Genomic DNA, 9,356 nt, shown 5'->3' with positions numbered 1-9,356 from the left:
CCAACTGGACTCAGATGAATTGAAAAGGCTAAACTTGTTCCCAGAAAACAGCGGATGAAACGCTATTGTCCATAAGAAGCTGAGCACCACTGCTGTGGCATGCTGTATATACTCAAATGTATGTGATGGTTGTGTTGGGGTTGCATAATTGTTCCTTTGTGTCCTTGGGAGGGTGGGGGTTGCATTCTGTGAAATGACTGATGTAAAAATAAAAGGCATCAATTAAACACAAAGTAAAAAACAACTGGACCCAAAGCTTTGCTTTCTGTTCCCTCCAATATCCATCTTACCTCTGCTCCAGATCTCAATTCACCTTTAGAAGAAAAGAGAGGACATTAGTATTGCCTTTGAAGTGGCTCACTTCTTTTGGTAGGAACGAGAGCTACCAATTTGGAAATTAGAAATGTGGTGTTTCTTTAATCATCGAGATATGCACACATATTAGAAACCAAAAAAACCTAGATGTTGGGGGCAGCTCAGTGGATTGAGAGTCAGGCCCAGAGATAGGAGGTCCTGGGTTCAAATCTAGCCTCAGATACTTTCTAACTTTGTGACCTTGAGCATGTCACTTAACCCCCATTGCCTAGCTTTTACTGCTCTTCTGCCATGGAACCAATACATAGTATTGATTCTAAGATGGAAGGTGAGGGTTTAAACAAATTAAAAATAGAAAAATAAAAAAACGCAAGATGCTTGTGGGTACATCTTATTCCTTGGTGTCTGGGGATGGGGCTAAAGAGCTGGCACTGAGGGAGTTCAGCCAAGGACCCAGTCTCCATCTGCCACTGTGTGCTGCCATCAGGGTCTCAGAAATGAATAAGAAATCCAACTGAGAGTCTGGTCTTGACCTTAGGGTCAACTTTGCCTCATTTTCCTCATCTGTAAAATGGGGGTGATAGATAATAGCACCTACCTCACAGGGTTGTTGTGAGGATCAAATGAGATAATTGTAAAGCACTTGGCACAGTGCCTAGTACATAAGGCTATATAAACATTAGCTTTTGTTAGCACATAGTAAATGTTATAAATGTATTTGAAAAACAAAAACCTCTAAGCCTAAGACCTACCTAATGAGTTCATTTCCTGATATTTTTCACAAACTCAGTTAACTCTCTTCCAGCTTACCTTTCCAATTATGACTGATTTTTAGAAATGCACGCTGACTTTTCTTTACAAAGTTCTGTTTCTTAGTGGCAACTCTTCTGGAGCAGTAAAGATGACATATTTCTTGAGGCCACTGTAGCCAGGATTTCTTGCAGTACCCAGAGATCTGGCAGTTTGATCCTGAGGGCCTGTAAGAGATCAATTAGGGCCTGTAAGATATTGATCAAATAAGAGATTGTATATAAAATATTTTGAGTAATTTAAAGCCTTATATAAATGAGTAAAGTGATACAATGGGGGAAAGGGATGGATCTGGAGTCACAAGGACCTGTGTTGAGTCCTTGCTTTGCTGTTTATTACCTTGGGTGAGTCACTTAATCTTCCTGGATCTCAGGTTCCTTATCTTTCAAATGAAATCTAAAGTTCCTTCCAATTCTGAATCTGTAATCCTGTGATCTTCAGGAAGCCCGAGGCAGTAAAATGCCTTTGAAGAAGGGGAGCCGAGCCTATCCCAAATCCAAAGGCTCTGGAGGCAAGAAGCAGTAGAGGAGACTCACCAGCAGCTATCCTGAGCCTCAAAGGTACAAGACAACGTCTGCCTCCAGGGACTCTGACCAGTACTAAGTGTTGACCCCTATCTTCTGGGTAGAATTGATCCTCTGCCATCGTAGGATAATGCAGCTCTTTGGCCAGGACCCACCATGAGTTAACTTTAGTGTAGGAGGCCTAAATGCTATTTATTTCTTGACCCAGATGTCTAGACAGAACCCGATGCCTACATGGCTGCCTCTACTTTTAACTCCCCAGCGTTTGGTGTGACTAGCTGAGGAAGCTGACATTCCTGACCCCAAACCAATGCTCTCATTAGTCATCACAGGGCCCTGGAGGGTGGCAGATGCATTCAACTGGATCTCCCCCTGGCCTGTGTCAGACAGACTCCCAAGTCTCGCTTCCTTTATTCCTGTTTCCAAGTTACTCATTTCGTGGCTACTTCTCCCTATGCTCTCAGCCCTATCAGCCTTAAACTTATCCTTCCACTGTCCAGTACCCGTCTCTGCCTTATTCTATTGTGCCTTCTGGAGCCCCCTTTTGGCAAAAAAGAAAAACCACTGCTTCATTCTAGATCTCTCCAGCTCATACTTTCCATCTGGCACTAATGGAAATCTGGCTTCTCTGAAAGTATTGTTTACCTTGCCATGCCATCACTAGTACTGGGTACTTCTCGTATGCTCTCTTACACAGATCCAGGAGGAAGATGAGGCATATTCCATGCTCCACGCTGTTTGACCTCTGCTGCTATTACTCAGGAACCTCTCCATCCCTTTCCCTTAAGCCTAGATCCTTAATGTAACCTTCTGTTGGCCTCAAGGACATTCTTTCTCCCTCTCTAGAGGAGTTAAGTGCTGGGTTCACAGTCTTCTCCTCCATTCCAGTCCCTGCTCTTAAACTTGAGGTAACAACCTCAAAACCCCTGGCTTCTCAATTCATCAGTTTCCTCAAGCCCTATAGCCCACTTCTTCAAGCTAATTACAAGGATGGTCACATCTTAGATCTCATTCCTTCTGAAATGACTCCTTAATTATAACCTTCTACTCTGCTGCCTCATCCCTTAACTTATCCTTTATTCATCCCTCCCATCTCACAGGCTTGACCATTTCAACCATACACTGCCATTTACCCTTGAATGCCTTTCTTATTGTGTGGTGGCTCATGTTTCACCAACAACTATCGCATGCCCCCTTTTCCCCTAGGCTCCAAAACTCACAGAATCTGAAGCTCAACTCAGGAAAGCCACCCAACCATTTATTTACTTATTTGTGGGTAAGGGAGGGTTTGGGGAGGAGGGGGAGTCACTAGGAGGTGACCATGATGTGAAGGGAAAAATTGCTGTTTTGTTACCCAATAATCCTCTTATTTGTCCCTAATTAACTTATCACAGTGCCCACAGTGGCTGTTGTAAACCTTCTCTTCTCTCTTCCACTCCCTTTCTACCACTGCCCTCTCAGCAGAGTAGCTCACTTGAAAATAAAGGCTGGCCATCAAGGCCTTCATCTTGTCTATTCTCTACCTCACCCCTTCTCTGTACCTACTCCTTACATAGGCCTTTCTTCAGTTTCTGAGGAAGAATGCCCTTTTCCTTACCAATGCCAACTTACAGTCTTAACCCCATCACCGTCCCAGAATGTTCTTTTGAATATTCTCTTCCATCTCTTACCTTCCTTGTCTCTGCATCCATTGGCTCCTTCCCTACTGCCTGTAAACATTGCCAGGTCTTCCCCATCTTAAAAAGCTTTCGATCACTCCTGCCCTCCCCTATCTCTCCTCCCTTTCATGGAGAAATGTCTAAAAGGCGGGACACCTAAACTTGTCTCCGTTTTTTTGGTCATGTTCATTTTGCTCGTTGTAATCTGGTGTCCAGCTGCACTGCTAGACCGAAACTACTTTCACTAAGGTTTCAGTGATCGCTTAGCTGCTAAGTCCCTCGGCCCTTCTCATTCTTCATTCTACTTGACTTCTCTGCAGGTTTGCATGGATTCTGTGACACTACTCAGATTTGTTCCCTTTACTTCTATCTTCTCTCCGGCCTCCTGGCCTGGGTCCTTCTTTCTGTACTTTCTCTCACCACCCTTAGTGGTCTCATCAGCACCTGTGAGTTCAGTTGTTATCTCTATGAAGACAACTCCCAAATCCATATATACATCCCCAGCCTTGACCAGCAGAGCAGTCGTACATACCAGTTCCCAACTTGGTGTCCCATTGGGTAGCTCAAACTCATCCTATCCAAAATCAAATTCATTAGTTTCTCCCCTTTCTTTACCATTCTTCTTGTCACTCAGATTTGCCTTTTTGGCATCCTTGACTCTCCCTTCACTCCCCATTTGCAATCTGTTGCCAAGTCTTACATATTTTTCTTCAGCATCTCTCATGTCTGTTCTGTTCATTTATATTCAACAAATAGAATGATTAGGGACATGAGAGGTAAGTTATGCTTGACTATATTCAAATCAAACATTTCTTTACAAGGGAAAACTATAAAAGAAAAGAGATTGGAAGAAATATTTATTGCAGATATATAATAGATAAGAATGGTATCCAAAGTATAGATGGAACCATTAAAAATTCATAAAAGTAATCACCCAGCCTACAGTGGATAAATTGTCAAAGGCTATGAGTAGATAACTTTCCAGAGAAGAAATAGAAATGGTTAATAATTATTTGAAGGAAAATTCATTCTTTTGAATGAAAGCAATACAAATGAAAACAATCTGAGGATATTTACCTCACACCCCTCAGGTGAAGTGATATATCTGGAAAGCTCTTTGCAAACCTGAAAGCATGATATAAATGCTAGATATCAGCAAAAATAACCCTGAACAACAAAAACTGGTTTTTTTCTGTCATATCCCTATCTAATCAGGCTTTTTTTTTTACATTTATTGCAAGTATGGTTTCACATTTTATCTGTCAGCTACAATTTTTACAGGAATCATTTTCATGTCTGCTTTTTACTAAACAAAATTGTGGGTTATTCAACTCACCTAAATTTTAACTACTGATAATTTCCTGTCCTGTTTTGTCTGTACCACATCCCTCCTTCAGCCAGGATGCTCGATCTCCATTTGCCCTAACATTGCATTTTCCTCTGGAGATTTCTAGGTAGAAACATTCCCTGTGTTCATCACTGACAGCACATAGTTTTCTGGGAAAGATTCCAAATGTTATTTTTTTAAATGAATCTTGAGTAATATGCTATAGCCCTTAAGTTTATAGTTTATAGTCTTTGAGAAGACCAAAGACATTTTCTTGGTTATTTTCTGCCTTTTGATTTTCACCAAAAATGTTTGGTCATTAGTCATGTCCATGTTATTCCTTTAAGTTTTTCAGAATGGTTATCTTTTACCATTACCCTTTTTCAAAAAATGCAAAATATCCTTTCTTTGATTTCAGGTTCATTGATTCTTGGAAATTTATTTTTCAGATAAAGAAAATCTTCATTTTTTTTCAATCCATCATCTTCACAAAATTTTTCATTAAGCCAGCTTTGTAATATTCAGCGGTGGTAAGAAAACTTTTCTCCTTCAAATTGTTGGATTACCATTTGATTTTTTTTTGAATTTGTTTTCTTTGACACCAATATTGGTGACTGTTGTTTCCATTGAGTTCTTTCCTGTTTACAAATAAAGCAGTTGTATTTCTTGTTCCCAGTTGCAGCCAGAATAAAAGAGCAATTTCTTTGAGATTCCCATGTATTTGCTAAGGCCATTTTTCATGTTGAATGTGTCTCAAGAGGAGTTTTCATATCTCACATCTGATGAAATTCCTTCCTCTGAGTCTCGATACTAAAAATCCAGCTTGATTTCTGGATATGTAAAGATTATAAACAAGGTCATTTGGGTCAGCTTGAGTAATGAAATAAAGATCTGAGATTGGAAAGGTTTCCTCAGATGGTGGATCATCCCTTTGCTAGGCTACTCTATGATCAAACATCAGTCCAATCTGATTATCAATCGGGTTTATCCTTTGTATTCAAATTCCAGGTTTCTGGCATACAGGGAGTTTCTTCATTGGTTCTTATAACTGATGATAGATTTGAATGTTGCATAGTATGTTTAGACCTGGAGGTAATTCCCGATAGATTTCTTAAGCAAAAGTAGCTTTATCTTTTTTCCCTCATGTAATCTTTATTTTATTTTTATTTTATTTATTTATTTTAAAATATTTTGCCGCATTTCCATGATTCATTTTCTCTTCCTTCCCTCTTCCTGTCCCCCTCCCAGAGCCAACAAGCAATTCCACTGGGTTGAACAAATGTTGTCACTTGATACCTATAAAAGTAGCTGTGTCTTCAGTGATCTTTTCACTATCTTCAAATTGTCAGAACCAAAAAGGTTTAGTCAGGAGACCAACACATGTTACGGCATTAGTTGGGAGTCTGAGCCTTGTCCTGTTCGTCTCTGTTGTGACCAAAATAGCACCCGTCTGCATTTTTCCCTGGAGGCACAAAGTTTATCTTGTACATCATGATCATTTGGATGACTGCCAGAGAAGACAAACTGAGACTTTAGCTAGTGCACACCAATATCTTCTAAGGGCAAAATGCTTGGGAGAAAACGAGTAGAAAAAAAGAATATTTGCCAAATGATGCCAGGCACACAAAAGACAGGATAGTCTGATATCTATATGTGCACGTGTGTGTGTGTGTGTGTGTGTGTGTGTGTGTGTGTGTGTATTTCTCATTGCATGCTGGAATGCATTTGAACATTTAGCAGACAGGCAAGGAGTTCACACAGAATGCACGAATCCAGCCGGTGCTATCTCAGGACCCCGTCCTCCTCCCTTTGTTGGCCTGCCCAAAACCATACTTGATTTAATACCTCATGTTGCAGAATTGACATCTTAGCTCACCCGCCTCTTGTTATTGGTAAGACAGAGATTGTCTTCCCAATCTGAAATCCAGCATCCAAAAATACATAAAAAGCACCAGGCAAAATGTGGACTGAACACTAGCTAGAAAGCAATAAAAACTCTCTGTGACGGATGGAGAAAGTTACATTCATTCATTGTTGATGCAACTGCCAAGTTTTAGAAGTTTTTTGGAGAACACTTTGGCAGGAAGCTTGTTGAGGCAGCAATTCCTTTGAAGGGGTTATTTCCTGACAAGAGCTGCCTCTGTTCAGAGCTTTTCTTCTCGGCATTGCTTGTATCTGCACCAAACTTTAGGAAGTAGCCTAAATGTCCGATAATAGGGAAATGGTTAAGTAACTTGTACCACCTGAGCGTAGCTATGGAATGCTATCATGCAACAAAACCATTGAGTAGGATAAATCCAAAGAAGCCTGGAAATACTTTCTGAAATAATGCAGATGGAGACAGTGACCGCATTAAAGAATAATGGGCGATGTATTCATTAAAATTAATTTAAATAGTTAGCAACCATGGCCCTAGGATGCATTCGAGAGAGTTGGCCTCAGAGCTAGGAAGACCCGAGTTCAAATTCTGTATCTGACATACTGGCTGTGTGATTATAGAATCTCAATGCTCTAGGCCAGTGATGGTGAACCTTTAGAGACCACATGCTGTGTCCTGCAGGCCCCACCTTCTCCATAGACTGAGTTCCCTGAAGTCGCCCCAGCCCCAGTCCCCTTACCCCAGACAGGGGAGGGAGAAAGTGCTCCCTTTGGGCTGCTGGGCGAAGTCAAAAAATGTCAGCCTGGATGGGATAAGGTGGGCAGGGCATGGGTGGTGGAGCTGGAGGGGAACAAGGCACTCCCCCTAACCTTAAATTCTAACCCTAAGTCTAAATTTGTCTCTAACCCTAACCCTGAGGAAATAGTAGCAGAAGGCATCTGGGTGATGTGAAATGAGGGAGAATGGCCCCAATTTTCCACCTTAACTGGCCTGCCAATGTTCAATATTATTTATAAAAACCGTTTTTTTAAGTGTTGGGAGGTGAACTGTATGAGCAGAGGCAAAGGGAATTTTGGACTCCAACTCAAAAGGGAGAGAAGTTGGCCTTCTGCAGGCTATTTCCTGTGACCTTAAGGCTTAATGGGCGTAGGCAGAAGATGTGGGCTGGAGGCAGGACTCGGAGTGAGGCACAAGAAGATACAGGAATGATGTGCTGAGGCACCACTTATAGTAGATGGAAGGAAGGGGCAGGTATTGTTTCTGCTTCTGTGGTGAGCACATAGATCTCTCTGGAATGAGCTGGTATGAGGAATCAAAACTCCTTTATCCCCATACCAAGAGGAATAAAGCCCACAAATGAGATGGCATTTGTAAAGCACTTGGCACAGTACCAGGCACAGAGTGGGGCTATCTGAATGCTTCTTCCCTCCCCCAGCCCCCAGTACCCTCCACAGGCTGGCTTCTATCAGCTTTAGTTCGTTATTCTCCTTGCCCATTGTCATTGTTTCCCAACTCAGCAAGGAATTCCATCCCCATCATCTCCCCTTGCTTTTTTTTTTAAACCCTTAACTTCTGTGTATTAGTTCCTTGATGGAAGATTGGTAAGGGTAGGCAATGGGGGTCAAGTGACTTGCCCAGGGTCACACAGCTGGGAAGTGTCTGAGGCCGGATCCGAACCTAGGACCTCCCATCTCTAGGCCTGGCTCTCACTCCACTGAGCTACCCAGCTGCCCCCCCCCCCTTGCTTTTTTGATAGGCAGCATGGTATAGTGGACAGGCTATTGGTTCAGGATTCCAGAAGACCTGGGTTCGAATCTCATTTTCTCTACTAACTACCTGTGCGTGACCTCTCTGCCTCAGTTTCTTCATCTGATAAATGAGAAGGGTTGGATTCATTGGCCTTTAAGATCCCTTCCAGCTCTGAATCTCTGTAATCTCTGATCCTGTCACTCCATCTCCCCTTTCGGTGCTCAGGCCTGGTATGCTCCCCACTTTCCCATGTACCTCTTAGAATCAGTAGCTTTCTTCCAGATTTAGTCAAGCAGCCATCTCCTACAGGAAGCCATTCCTGATTCTCACCTTTCCTGACACTGCTTTCTCCTTTTCGAATAATCTTATATTCCCTGTGTGTCCATGTTGTCCCTCCCTCTCTTTCAGTTCTATGTAAGCTTTCTGTGGGCAGGGACTCTTTGGGTTTCAGGCTTCTATCTCCAGCAATGTGCGTTACCCACAGTAGGTAGGCATTTAATAAACGTGGAATCAATTGTGTTCCAAAAATATGCCGCCCATGGAGAAGTGCTATGGAAATCAGAGGTGTTAGATAATACTCTATCTCTCCTATAGTTTGCCTGGTGTGCCCACCTGAGGACCCTGGGCAGTGGAGGCACTGCCCTCTGATTGTAATCTCATCCTGCATCCTCATAGGGAAGGACTGCGACAGGCTAGGAGGGTACAAAGGGGCAGAGGCAAAGGTCTCAGGCCATACAGCGGGAGCAAATCTGAGAGCCTCTTTTCTCCAGAAAAAAAGATGTCTGCATGACACACTTAAGTTAAATCTCCATTACTACCATTTTCTACATGCCTCTCTTACGCCTAGTCAATCAACAAAACAGTACGTCAAGCTTGGCTTTGTAGTCTGTGCCAATTTCCAGTGAATATTTAACAATCGGCTTTAGAGACCCAGTTCAAGCTGGTTCTTGCACAGTCCTGGAGGTAGATGTAAGTAGTAGGCTTGGGTGACTTTCTCCTCTTTCTCTGCCCCAGGTCGAAGGCCTTTGTTCCCATGAGCAGTATGTGTTGGCCATGAAATAAGGAGGCTTTGAACTGTGCCCTTATCGTCAATG

Source organism: Gracilinanus agilis, chromosome X (assembly GCF_016433145.1).
Source record: "Gracilinanus agilis isolate LMUSP501 chromosome X, AgileGrace, whole genome shotgun sequence".
Lineage (NCBI taxonomy): Eukaryota > Metazoa > Chordata > Mammalia > Didelphimorphia > Didelphidae > Gracilinanus > Gracilinanus agilis.
The sequence above is the reverse complement of the archived record's forward strand: the minus strand, read 5'-3'. Positions refer to the sequence as shown.